The sequence below is a fragment of the Cylas formicarius genome, unplaced genomic scaffold, assembly GCF_029955315.1.
Source record: "Cylas formicarius isolate icCylForm1 unplaced genomic scaffold, icCylForm1.1 PGA_scaffold_10__41_contigs__length_53128322, whole genome shotgun sequence".
Lineage (NCBI taxonomy): Eukaryota > Metazoa > Arthropoda > Insecta > Coleoptera > Brentidae > Cylas > Cylas formicarius.
In genome coordinates, this window is record NW_026844214.1 from 45,836,788 (window position 1) to 45,851,602 (window position 14,815).

Here is a 14,815-nt window from a genome sequence, read left to right on the forward strand (position 1 = left end):
ATATAACACTCCTATTAGAAGCAAAGCAGTATGCAGCGATTTAAAGAAAATTTTCAAAATTGCCCAATTCACTACATTTACTGCAAAATTGTTATTTTGCTAATTTCTAAAGCTTAATTGTATTTTATATACAAAATTTTTAAGATTTTCTAAAATCTTCTTAACTGCATACGGTGGCGGTTTCGCAAATGTATCACTTTCTTCATAAATAATAATCAAATTCAAATAATCTTTGTGCTTATAATTATTTTAGCGTGGCAGTTTGGAAACTGATAACGACATCTTTGACACTTTTTTGTTTTTCTACGCCGGACATTCCATTACATTAGTTGAATTTCGATTTTGCAAATTTCGGCTACTTACAGTTTCCCATAACTGATCGAAGAAAATTTTCTGTGCGAATATATCTAAAGTAACTAAGCTAACTAAAGCAAACTAACTAACTAAATACATAATAATAAATAAATAAATTGTGACAGAATCATAAAGATCGATCAATGTAACTCCTAAAAAGAAGAATGTAATTAAAACCGTTTTGTTTTTGTTTGGAAAAATTTATTTATTTTCTTTATTATGTATATTGTTATGTAGCAAATATAATATATAATTTTTTGCAAAAAAAACTCCTTTTTACAACGAAGGATATATTTATATTCAAGCTTATGCAAGAATTTTTCTCCCAGCGCAACAATCTATTCTAGTGCGTACGCGTTTGGTCTAGCCGACTGGTATTTCCATTTGAAGTATACCGAATACGTGTTGGTTTCGTGTAAGATCCATTCCGAGGTTGAACGTTATTGCTTTGGTCTTAATTGCGTTGTCCTTTTTCATCAAATTACAACAAGCGGCAACTTCCTTTCGGTCGTTTGTTTTATCACGTTTACTACCCGCATGGGACCGCAACGTCCAATTTCGCTCTTTTATATTTCGCGTTCTACAGGGTGTTGCCAACAAAGCCTTATATGCTGCTCGTTATCGCTATCGACCGATTTTTGACAAAAATCTTTTTAATAGACAGATATCTGACCAGAGAATTGAACATGGAGTGCTGCATGGCATACATAGACCATAGATATATAATCCAGATAGATGATATTGTTCACATTTTAAGGTGATAACCAAGGAGCGAAAAAAATTCAATCGGAAAACCCCAATATATGCCCATTTAAATGCATAAAATTGTCAGAATATATGCATGAAATGAAGAAAAATTCAAATATGCATTTTTATTATATGAAAAGTTATGAACATTAATGTTATGTTAAATAAAGGATGGACTATTATTTTATAGCTAAACTGATCTTCAGAAATCCTATAATTTTTTACCTGTAACATAGACCTGTAACATAGACCAAAACAAAGTAATCTTACAGCAACAAAATATTATTTGCTATTACAAAAAAAATTAATAAAACAATTAATAATTCAATACTCCCATTGATACATTCACATAATGGCAACTTGCACAATATGCTATTTATAATTTAACAATCTGTTGCAGTTATAAAAACAATTGATAGCTAAAGGTGTTTAAAATTTTTCGAAATGAAAATTCTGTCTTTTATCAAACATCTTTAAAAATTGAAAATTCGCTTAACATCAACACAGGTTATCGGACAGTATTTTAGTTTTGGAATTAAGTACTAATTTATACAAATCTAGTTCTCTTTCGAAATGAGTGAAATTGCCTATAAAAACTTCTGAAATATTTTTTAAAGATTTTCAAGTCTATTTTTTCATTAGTAACATAATTTTCTTTTATAACCGCAGCCCCAACTGTGTAAAAGAAACAGATAGTTTGTCTTCATAAATATTATATTTTCTTTCATTGTTGGGTTAAAAAATGGTATATTATGGAACAAGTGCGGTAAACGGCATTTGAGTCACAAATTTATTTGTCACGAACGGAGCGAGAGTTTAATAAACGAGAGACTTCAAAAAATTACCAAACGTGTGGAATACTATAATTTTTCTACCACCGTTAATTGTTGGGTACATTTTTGCAAAACAACACTAATATATTCACTGACACGATCGTCAGACTTGACAAACGTCATAATTCAAGCCGTGCGGTAATATCTCCGAAAACATCCGATTGCGCCCAAACCCGTGCAGCAATTGTTGACAAATGGGGTAAAAATCGGAAACATATAACACGGCAACGTAGCCTTTTGTTAGAATTAAGACAGAAGAAGAAGCGAAAAGAGTTCGTAAAATGGTGGAAATAATAAAATAAGTATCGTTGTGTTTTCTGAAAAAGGTGTTTATTCCCACAAAACGATCAATCGTTTACCACGACAACTCTGAAAAGGTTATGGGCTCAGAGTAGTTTAAGCGGTTGAATTAAAAAAAAACAAGTAAAACAAACGGTTTGTGCATAAAACCATACAAACATGGCTTTAAAAATGACGTATGAAGAATTATTACAAATAACAAAACTATCAAGCAAGGAAGATTTCAGAATATGGAAATTTCAAGTAGATATAACCTTAAAAGCAGCGGGAATATATGAAGTAATATCACCAAGTTTGCAGACAAACGCAACAACGTATAATAATCTCGACCATTTCGCAGACAGCTATGACGCACATCATGGACTGTACTACAAGTATAGATATGTATGACAAGTTGATTAAAATATATGAAGGCGATACATAACGATTAAAATGTAAACTAATGCAAGAGTTTTTTAGTCTAACATTTAAGAAGAGTACAAACATGTCAACATTTCTAAGTGACATACAAAACTTAGTACACAAATTTTAAACACTAAAATGCGATATTGATGATGATACGGTCATATCACGAATATTTTCAACACTCCCAGAAAAATATAAATACTTTGTGAGTGCTTGAGAATCAACTGGAAAAAGTGAAAAATAACTAAAATATCTACTTTTAATACTGTTATTGAAAAAGAGAGATTCAAAGAAAGACCCGAAGAAAAAAGAAGTTGCTTTCACAACAAGTGAAAAAAGATGTCGTAATAGCAATAAAATTGGGCATGTAAGGAATCAGTGCAAAAATAAAACCAGTCAATGGGAATTAACAAGCAAGCAATGTAGCATTTGCAAAAAAACAAACCATGCAGAGAAAGATTGTTTTTTTAGGAATAAAAACGATAAAAATAAAAAAAGAAAATAAAACAATGAATGGAACAACAAAAACGCCGATTTGGCATGTATGGTAAATGGAAAACAAATTAACGAGAAATTACAAGATGCGTGGATTATGGATTCAGGTTGCACTTCACACATGACCAACAATAGAAGTATCCTCAGCACTTCAAGAGTTGAATTAAATGAAAAATCGGCAAAAAAGGACATCAACATGATAGTAAAAGGGCAGGGAACAATAAAATATGAAGAATGTTCATTAAATAATGTGAAATTTATTTCAGAACTCTCAAAAAATGTATTATTCATTAAGGGAATTACCAAAAAAGGATTTGAAGTTACATTTACTGAAGAAAAATTAAAAATTACAAAAGATAAAATGAAAGTTATACAACGCAAGAAAAATGACGGGTTATACATCCTACAGTTTACAGCTTTAGATGAAGAAAAAGCATTTGCTTCTACAACAAAAAGAGGAAACATGCATATTTTACAGAAAATGTCTACAAGGATGGAATTGACCATACATAAAAGCAATGGGAAAATTCTGTGAAATATGCAGATGCAAAACTTTAAAAATGGCGTCCAAAACACATTGAATTTGCGTGCCATTTGTGTCACCGGACGTTTCCGCTACAGCTTTTGAGTTTACACAAATTGTCAACACGCTCCCGCTGCCGCTAGGTGTCGGTACCGCTTTCGTGCGTTTAGTAAAATGGATGAAAGTAATGTAAAATTGGTTATAGACACGGGGTAGTAGGGAGGAAGCTACATACACACGTAGCGACATCTGTGGCCGATTGCTAAACTATTGCGGCTTATCCCTTAAACCAAAATGTTTGAACAGAAAAATCATCGAAATTAATAACTGTTATAAAATTCTTGCAAACGTACAGGATAAAACTGTTTGGGTTACCTTTTACAATGTTTCACACTAATAGATATTTTGGGAATGCTAAAGTCAAAAAACCACACATGAAGAAATTTGATAAGATAATTAACGTGGTACATTATTTTTTAGCCGAATTGATAATTAAAAATCGATTTAAATATTCGGTTGATTTTTCATTTCATTTCGAGTTTATTCGATCATTTTACCGGCTGGGTGCTAATTGGTAAAAATGTCCGTGGGAGAGTACAACAGATTTGTGACACCATGTGGGCGAATCAAGAATTATTAATGATGTGGCACCGAAATGGTTGTCACATGATATATTGTCCCCAAATTATACCACATTCTAATCGTCGAATCTAAATAAACACACAACCTGGCACTCGTACATCACGACCTTTCACTCGAAGAAAAGTGAAGAAACACCGCAACATGTAGGTCCGTGTAGGTAGCATTTAATTTACATTTTATAGGGATCTTTTTCTTTTGGGTTCAATTTTTTTTTACTCGTGATAATTATTTGCAAATTAAATTTAAATATTAATACATCAATTTCCCATCTTACACGATTTGATTCCGAACTTGATAAGTATGCCGTAAGCTGGCACTGCCTGCGGATCGTAACCGACAAGTTTCGACCTAGTCACAATAAAGCGAAGAGGAGAACATTTTTCAGCAGGAAAAAATAAGGAATTACAGAAAACAACGACAGGCAATTATTAAATCTATGAAATCAGATTCGACACTAATGATGTTGGAAAATGGTTGGGTTCACTCAAATGATTCACGTGAAATAAACGCGCCATTAAAAAGATAAAGAAAAGCTATTTTGCATTCTGCCTCTAAAGATGGATTCGAAATTGACATTGTCTGCGAAAAATATTAATTTCAATTACCATGACCCGAACGCTAATTTATTTGAATATATTTTTGAATATATATAATAGCGTCATTGTAATGGACAATGCAAGTTATTACAGTAGACAGTTGACTAAAACTCCTTCCCTCATGTAACACAAAAGCAACAATCCAAAACTACATGTATAATAACATTTATTTTCACAATTATACCAAAAAGCAATTAATTGAGGTTCTCTACAAAGTTTGAACCTACAAAAGGAATACGTCTGTGATAATTACTGAAAAAATCTAGGGCATACAGTTTTAAGACTTTCACCTTACCACTGTATATTTAATCCCATTGAACATGTTTGGCACCAACTGAAATTTGCCATTCGTCGTAACAATGATAGCGATAGTGATGGTGATATATTATGTGAATAATTTTAAGTAATTTAAGTAGGCAATAAAAATAATTTGTAATTTTATTTTAGATTTAAACACAAATACATACATAAATATTGTTTAGTATCTTTCCTAACAAAACCCCAAATGATTAAAGTCTAAGCAAATTACGGACCTGTTCCGCCATATTTCATTCTTACAGCTTGCCCGGATCTTTCCTTAATTCGTATCAGTTAGTCACTTTCTTATATCTATGAACAGACTTTACTCTGGTCTCCCGTTATGCCGAATAAATCTTCCGCCTTTTACTAAAGATTTCCGTGGCGGGCGACAATATTGAGTCTACAAAAAACTTTTATAATCTTTTATAATTTATAATAAAAATAAATGTTAGGTATTATTGGGTCCATCGTAAAACACCAGAACGATCACTAGCGCAGGACCACGCAAAGAATTTCCAATTTTCTATTTGTTTTTAACGTGTTTTCTGATTCGTTGGGCTGTTTATACTATTTTGATTCTATTATTTAAAATTGGTAGTTTACTATGTCGTGCGGAAAGCCCAAACTTTCTCTATGGCTTCGGAGTCTTCTTCAAAAGATGCCATAAGGAAAAGGTTTGCTCATCGTCTTTGTCTAACTTCGTCCATATTTATTGTGGTATTTATGTTTTTAGAAGATAAAACTTCAGTTTTTTTAATATTTTAGCTAAAAAAACTTGAGCTTGTAATAGAGAGCATTTATAAAACAAAAGTGTTATATGTTTCGTAAAAATCACCAACTTTGTGAAAAACATTTTGAAGAAAAGTACACATTTACACGTAAACGCTTGTTTGACCAAGCCTTTCCTACAATTTTTTCCTATGTAGTACCAGAAGATTTTCGAGAAGATGTAAAGCACATAAATGCCACCTTAGATGATGCATGAAAAGAAGTATATTTTATCCGGTAACAATAATTTTGTACTTGATTTTTTAAAAAATTTTAGGGTTTTCAAAATAAAGTCCTTTTATCTATGTCGATATGAATTTCCAAACTCTGTCTATAGTTAGTCCAAAATATGATTACTTATTGAATTTGTAATCAAAAGCTAGATCATTTTTTAATTTACTGAAGTTAAGAGAGTAGCATTTGTCTATATTTAAAAGCAGTTGAATTCCTATGCACTAGTCATAAAAATTATCAAGCTCCTCCTGAAACTTGCGACAGTCGTCGATGCTCCTGACAGGCGCATACACCCTTTGGTCATCAGCATATGAAATAAATTTCGAAAAACGAAAAAAAAAATATTCCAGTTGATGTGTGGAGCAATGGATTCCATTCAATTACTGACATATTTCAAAAGTTATGTTATGGATGTAATATATGGAAGGTTAAGAGCGAACAATTGAACAATTTATAAAATATGTATATAATTTAAGAGACAATATTTGTTTTAAAGATTAATGCAAAGTATGTCCACAGTTTCCAGAATGTCACATTTGTTTTACAGTAATATGAAAAACATACTTGTTATTCATCCATGCAACGACTTTCTTCTGTCTCGTGTTATAAAATTATGCCCATTCAGGAGTCGTGATGGCACTTTATAGATATATGGAAGATGTTCTTGAAAAGGACGAGGATCCTTTGTAATAATCATGGTCCCAAATTTGATAAAATTGTTTAAGCACAAGTGTACGTTGTTTTGATAATTATTTGCATAATTATATTTGTTTTATATTATTTTTACATAAATTTATTGACAAACTTCAGTCATATCAAATAAGTACCAGTATTATTTGTATTGTAATATTTGTATTTGCGGTATTTGGCATAATACGAATTATTAACAGAAAGCCCATTTCACAAATACGTTATGAAATTTTTTTTTTTTGGCAACCTTTAACCTATAATTTTGACATTGTCAATACTAATCTTGGAAGTGAATAAACTGAACCCAAAACAAATGAACCATTATAGCTTAATTTCAGTTTGAAAGCATAAATCTTCCTTAATACAAAATTTATTTGTGTTTTCCTCTAAAACATACATATATTTATTACATAAACGTTCCAGTCTATAAGAAAATTCGACCGTTCATTAATTTCCCAGGAGAATCTAGAACTGAAAAAAGGAATTGCAAATTTCTGAAGGCGAATTGGAGATCCATTTGCGAAGCTGTCATCACTGAAATGCAAACTGTGACTTTGTTCTAACTTTATATAGCGTATTTATGAGCGCCTATAAATCCAAGTACTACGAAATATAGCGACAACCAATAAAATCAATTGAAAAATTGGACTACTGCACTTTTCTTGGAAAAAAAAGAGAAAATAGTTTTTCACCTAATGGACAACCACAAAAAGACAGCCTTCCACTACACAATACGTCCCAAATATTTTGCTGACTTATTTCGGTTACCGAGTATATAATATTTTCATTATTTCCGGGCATGAGTCTACATTTCACTCACTAATCTGCATTTTGCGCCATTTTCTTTCTAAACAGCCATTTACACATTTAACTTGTTTTTCCAAAACATATTCTAAAATAATACTCCCATAAAAATGCTCTATCCAAACTTATCGACGATCTGTTACCGGCCATGTTGGTTGTTAAATACCATGGACCCTCTGAAGCATTTGATTCATAGTTGCTTCATAACTTCCTCTATTATGCTCAGCCTATGCCCTTATTTCTCTAATAGCTATACGAATATTCTTTATCACTATAAGCATGGATTTTTCGGATATTTCGATTTTTTTGTCGTTCAGAGCTTGATCATAATATGTCTTAAAACCGATGCCGGTTTTCATTAAATAATCATTACACTGCTGCATTCGATAAAACCAACCAAACTAACCAAGCCACTTCGGACATTTCCGGGATTTTACCGCACGGATTTGGGAGCAATCGGATGTTTCCGGAGATATTTTCCACGCTTTGAATTTTGACGTTTGTCAATTCTGACGGCCATGTCAGTGAATGTATTCGTGTTGTTTTACGAAAATGTACCCAAAAACTAACGGTCGTAGAAAAAAATATAGTATGCAACACGTTTGGTGAACTTTTTAACTCACTCGTTTATTAAACACTCGCTCCGCTCGTGTCAAATAAACTCGTGAGTCAAATGCCGTTTACCGCACTTGTTGCATAATATATTATTCCCGAATCGATTCGGGCACCTCTAAAAAATGCCTTTTAAACGCATCAATCGCTTCTTCTGGAATCAAAAATCGTTGCCCATGTAATTTATTCTTAATGTATGGGAATAAAAAGAAGTCATTAGGTGCGAAATCAAGTGGATGGCTCATCAAATCAACGTTTTTATTGCTCAAAAATTTCTTTGTTTGCACTGATCGGTGAGAGCTAGCATTGACGTGGTGGAGAGTGGTTGGGTGGTTTTTCTAATGTTTTCGAAAGCTTTCAGCAAACAAATGAATAGGTACCATTCAGAATTAACTGTTTTACTTTTCACCAAACAGTTACAACGTGGTCAGTTTTCCTGAAAAAAACAACTTTTGTGGGCTTTGTCTCATTCTGAAAGACCCACACAGTCGACTGTTGCTTACTCTCAGGTTCATCTGCATAGATCCATGATTCATCACCTTTCATGATTTTATAGACGCGTTCGTATTTTTTTGGCATTTCCTTCGATCAATCAACACGAACATTTTTTTGAGCTGATGTCAAATTATGTCAAAAAATTGTATGTCTGCTGATCCCACTAATGCCCAAAGATACCTCAATCTCATGGTAAGTCACATGACGATGCTGCAAAATCAGTTTCCGCGCTGCCCCAATGTTTTCTTGCATAACCACCGATTTTGGACGACCTTCACGAAATTCATCCTTAAGAAAACTACGACCACTACTGAATTCCGAAAACCAGCGATAAACAGTAGTCCTAGATGGTGCTTTAACTGCAAAAGTCGAATTAAGTTCATCGATGCATTGTTGTTGATTTAAATTTAAAAAAATTATTGCACGGAAATCCTCCCGATTAAGTTCCATTTTTAACCATCACAGTTTTTTTAATTTATCCCAAAAAACACAAATAACACTCTTTTGCCAAAACCTAACTGAGTAAACCTGACCTCAAAATGTCAAACTTCCCTATAAAAAGGTTAGTCGCCAGATGACAGGACTAGTTTAAGAAAATCCCGAAATATAAAAGGCAGTTCTCGTAGAAGATATTTGTTACTAGTATTTTGTGGCAGTCCTACGCAGAATTAGTTTATGCACGCAATGTGAAGAGTAATAAAAAAAACCTCTCGACACTCCTGCAAAAAAAAAGCAACAGATGTTTTATGACCCATGTGGTTACACATTTGCATGCATAGAAAACTGAAGCCGGGGGCGAGGAACACTACTTTCATTTTTCATCTCCGCAACGATCTGAATAATAATTCTTCCACAGCCCTACCCAATAACAACGAAAAACGCGTGACTCAGCAAAAATTACGATTGCATCACAGCAATTTGGTAATGTGTGACTAAGCTAGACTAGGTAAACTTGCAATGCGCCCGATAAAGAGCTTCCGTCACACCTCTTCAGCTGCTGCTCAACACACACAAAATTAGATAAATATTAGAAGAAAAAATTTTAAACGTTCACCGGAAGTCTATTGTCCGCGGCTTTCCTTCGATCGAACACCATCTGCCAATAAAATCTCGTCCGCTAAACGTAATCTTTATATCATCTATAACGTAATCTTACCCGAACAGGCCCGCCCGATATTATCCATCATAGAAGACACTCTTTATTCGCTACAAGGAGATAATTTAACGCGCACTAAACGCGATTATAGGTCTCATTCTACACGGTCGTAATTATTTCTCGAGGCGTTCGTGAACTGTCAGGAAAGATTTGATAGGACAATGGTCCCTATACGCAAGAAAACCTGGTTATTATTACACCAACATTTAAGACAGATTAGACGTTTAATGACCCGTATTTTTTCATATATCGTTCTAATTGCAAAAAACCATAATATTTTTTTTGTATATCGTCAAATCCTGATAATTTTCTGCTATTTAATAAGAAAAAAAATGTTATTGTTCACTATCTCTATTTTAAGCTCTTTTCAAGATATTTACATTTTTAACTCGCTATGTGATACTATGTAGACAAGGATTATTTATTATTAAAAAATATGCAATTTTTTTGTAAAATCACAGAACCATATTAATTAATAAATAATTGCAAGATTATGTTCCCGGCTAGATCACTCATTACTACACAAACAACAATAAATCTCTACCATTCGGTGTTGCCAGATCGACCACATTATAATAGTAGAGCTTAAAGTTAAAATGTAGATATTCATGATACAACGAACAAAGATATCTGACAGTGAAAATCTCGTTTTTCTGTTTTTTGTTGTTTGAATTAGTAATTTCAAATTTCAAATATTAATATTTTGTAAATTTAAGAATGTTTTGTTACTGTTTTCTGATGAGATTACTGATTACCCTTCTAGCGTGGTTCGGACAATGAGATATGAGAAATATATTATCGTTAATCCAAATGCCATAAAAGTCGTTTGATTTTTGCACCACTCTTAACCATGCTTGTATATTGCAAACAACTGTTTTTCTTCTTTGCAATATCTACCAAGATTAGCCCATAAAAAATTGTTTTAAGACTCTTAATTTCAAACTGTACATATATAATTAATCTATATACAAAACTAGAAAGCTACAAAATATCAAATGTTCAGAATGTGGACCGTAATAAAAAAACGGCGTAGCATCTAAAAGCATAGTATGTAAATTGGTGTTTACAAGGTAACAGCGAAAAAAAATAAGTCACGGCAGCTGACGATTCCGAACTAATAGACACATACTGATATTCTCTTTATGGCTATCTTAAAAACTACATTTCGATATAGAAGTCTAAAGTGCTTGGAGCACTTACGTATGCAAATAGTTATATTGGCACTCGTTTCATGTAAGAAAATGAACACCTTTTGCCAGTGAATAGAGAAAAAGGTTATTGGACATGATAAGAGAGAGAGAGAGAGAGAGAGTTCTCGTATTTATATGTTAACTTTAGGCTTGTTGAACAATCGCTTCTTCTTTCATATTCGCTTTTTGTAGTCTTATAAACGACAATTTAGTCATGAGGTTATAAACGCACGCATTATATGTTTTCTACGATCATTCGTTTTTGAATACATATCCGCAACACAGTGGCGTGCCTTCACAATTGACAGATGTCAAAATAACATCAGCGTTTTAACGAACATATATTGCAAATATGTATTTTTATTATATGAACAATTATAAGATTAATATTATTTTAAATAAAACCAGAACTATTTCTTTATAACTAAACCCGTCCTTTTGAAATTCCCTATTTTTTTTACCTATACCTATACTACTTTTGAGTAAATATAAATGAAACTTATAAAAATTCGTAATAAAAGTATTTTATTCATAGAGAGAGAGACAGATAAATTTGTACAACATAAAAATTTTACAGTGACAACATCCCTTGTTAACATTTGATAAGGACACGGTGTTGTCGAAACGATTGTCATGTCAAAATATATAATTTCGTGAAAATCTCAACTTTTAGTTCTTATTTATTTTCTTCAGTTCTCTTTCGAATTTTGTGAAATTACCTATAAAGGCTTCTGAAATATTTTCTAAAACTTTGTGTTCTTCTCAATTTCTGACATAAATTTGTACCTGTAATTTGTTTTGATTTATTAAAGCCTCTGGAATCTGTCAAAAAAAAACAGAGGTAACCTCCAATTTCGTGAATGGTATAGGTGTTTTTATAAATATTCAATTTTTTGATTTGCCCAGTTTTTTAAGTGGCACTTTGACTCCAATCAATGCCTTACATAAGTCCTCATTGGACTGAGCTTGTTCGCTATTTTTTGGTTTTTCTTTCAAGACAATGTTATATTGTTTGAGCAGCTGTTTTACTGATTTAACATACTGAACTACAATAATTTTTTTATCTGCATGAATGTAAACTCTAAAAAATCAATAATTAATTTTTTCCGAATCCCTTCGGACATTTCTGGGATATTACCGCACGGTTTGAATTTTGACTTATGTCAATTCTGATGGTCATGTCAATGAATGTATTCGTGTTGTTTTTCAAAAATGTTCCCACAAACAAACGGTGATGGAAAAAGTATAGTATGCACATCTTTCCTACTTTTACCAAACAAAAAATATTCGAATAGAAAATCAATATTAATTATACTCTGCTTGGATACGTAATTGAAAAAGGCAGCAATCTCGTTATCTCAAAAAACATAATTTATCTTTCTTTTTTTACTATAAAGTAATTCACTTTACAAAATAAAGACCTTTTGATTTTACTAGGAATACTATATCAGGATCAGTATCAGCAGTATCTAAATCGGTCCATTGTAAGGTAATAATCTAATCACCGAGTACCGTGTCAAGAAGTGTCGCACTGGGCGCAAATAATGCAAAAAAATACATTTTGCATTTTCGGCGCGCCTTGGATGTAGATAATAAAAAAGACATATTGCTATTGATTTTTGACGAAAACAGTGTTGTAAAGAGGAAAACGATCGACAATATGACAAATTTATTTTTGATAAATGCGGTCTAACCTTAACTAACCAATGAGAAAGTATTAAATTACTGTTTTTGAAAATGTTCTTTTGGAAAAAATCGAATACTCATTTTTATTTTCAAAAAAAGATTGTCTTAGACAACTTGTATAAAATATTTCCTTTCAAAAAGTTCATCTTTGGATTAAAAAAATTACGTTTTTCGATAATTGGTTTTCCAAACAAACGATACTGTTAGATTTTCAATAATTCTAAAATCTTCTGCTATCAATTTTTTAAAATTAATGGCTATCAATATCAAAAAATCGGTGTTGAAATGAACGGACAGAGTTCCTCGATTGCAAAAACCGAAAAAAAGGCGCTTTATGTTCTATTGCGTCGATAAAAATTCCTTATCTTGCCGCTCTTTACGTCACGGTCCTGATTTATACCGCGAAATGGGCATCGATTTTTATTAATTGTATCGACGATTTATAAAAAAAACTGGTCGGTTCATACGGGGAAGTTACCGTCGCGTTTATCTTTATTTTTTCCGGTCGAATTACAAAATGCCTGCGTCACGTCTCGCATGTGAAAGAAATCTCTGGTGCTTGACCGGTTGGCGGCTGCCTTTTGCGTTTTGATGGGGTTTTCGTCCCTTACGGTAACTGGGAGCTTTTAAATTTGGTATAACGACCCTGGGAACCTGTATATACTTGCAACGTACGCTTTTGGGTTGAGTGTATGTCATTTAAGCATTTAATTGCTAACCGGTAAAAGTTTAGGAACACCTACATGCACTGTGCTTAGACATTCTTATTTGTACCCGTTAAAAAAAGAGGAAGGACCATTTATTTATATCTAGTAAGTTATTAACTGAAATAGTTCCTGACACATTAGAATTAGTTAATTTAAAGTAAGTTAAACCTTAGTATTGGATTTATTAAAATAATAATTGAAAACTATGCTTATGCAGTAAAACATTAAGGTTTTGTTGTAGCGTTTATTGGAGACGTTGTTTCACGATATAGTGTTGTTTCGGCAGGACTGCCGTACGGTTAGGTACATTGTAATTTTGCATTAGTTGGGGCAAAGAAAAATTTAAACTGCCGATTTTATACTTATTTCAAATTCCAATAATTTGAGTCCATGTATTTTATTAAATGACCCTTTCCTTTCCCTATTCTATTTACCTCTAGTTATTTTTTAATAGACTTTAATTATTATATTTTATTATTGTTGTTTGTTATCATCATTTTAAAATCTAAAAAATGTTTAATAATATCGGTTAGTAATTAAACATAAAAAATAATAAAAACACGAATCTACTTCTAAAAAATAAATCCACATTTTCTTTATAAACTTAAATTCAAGTTCACTTCAACGGTTTTTACTACATTAAATCTGATTTTTGGTAAATTAATATATTAGGCGTACATCCTTAATGTTGTAAATCAATCCTACGAGCTACGTTTAGGACCTCATAAGTCCATATAACAAAGCAAAGACTCCCATGAAGTGAAGTGAAATATATTTTAACACTGACTCGTGAAAAGTTGGGTTTCTTTTTGTAAACTGTTCAATAAAAAGAATATAGTAAACGGGTAAAAGGACCCAAAGAAATAGGAAAGAAATATGAGAATTAATTAATTATAAACCAACAAATAAAAAATTGCACCAATATATTACAAAATAAAAATTTTTCTCTAAATTCACATGTACACTATCCTCTTCAGGGGAAAAATTCTTTGGCACGTTTTGAAATTTTTAAAGCTAGCGGGATGCTAAACTCAGTAATTTGATGTTTTACTGCAATTTATTTTTAACTATTTTTTGATTGACTTTGAATTTCTTCCTTCATAGGGGTTGATGTAAGTACCTCCTACTTTAGAGCTATCCTTTTTTTCTATTGTGGCATTTTAACACTGCACGTAAATTCACAACTCGAAACATTTTGTTCTCATGGTATGTTATTATCTTCGGACGACACACTTTAATCATTATTATTGTTAGTAGGTTTCGGAGCGAAGAAAGAAA

General features: G+C 32.2%; 1 protein-coding gene and 1 non-coding gene across 3 annotated transcripts in view; both read left to right on the forward strand.

The window, feature by feature from the left end:
* LOC132706792 (NADPH oxidase 5) overlaps window positions 1-14,815 on the forward strand; it is a 127,062-nt gene that overhangs the window by 38,434 nt on the left and 73,813 nt on the right. The gene's annotated exons all lie outside the window — the stretch shown is intronic.
* On the forward strand, window positions 5,518-5,634 carry LOC132708445 (U5 spliceosomal RNA). The gene has a single exon (XR_009619955.1). It is a non-coding gene; the product is annotated as a U5 spliceosomal RNA (small nuclear RNA).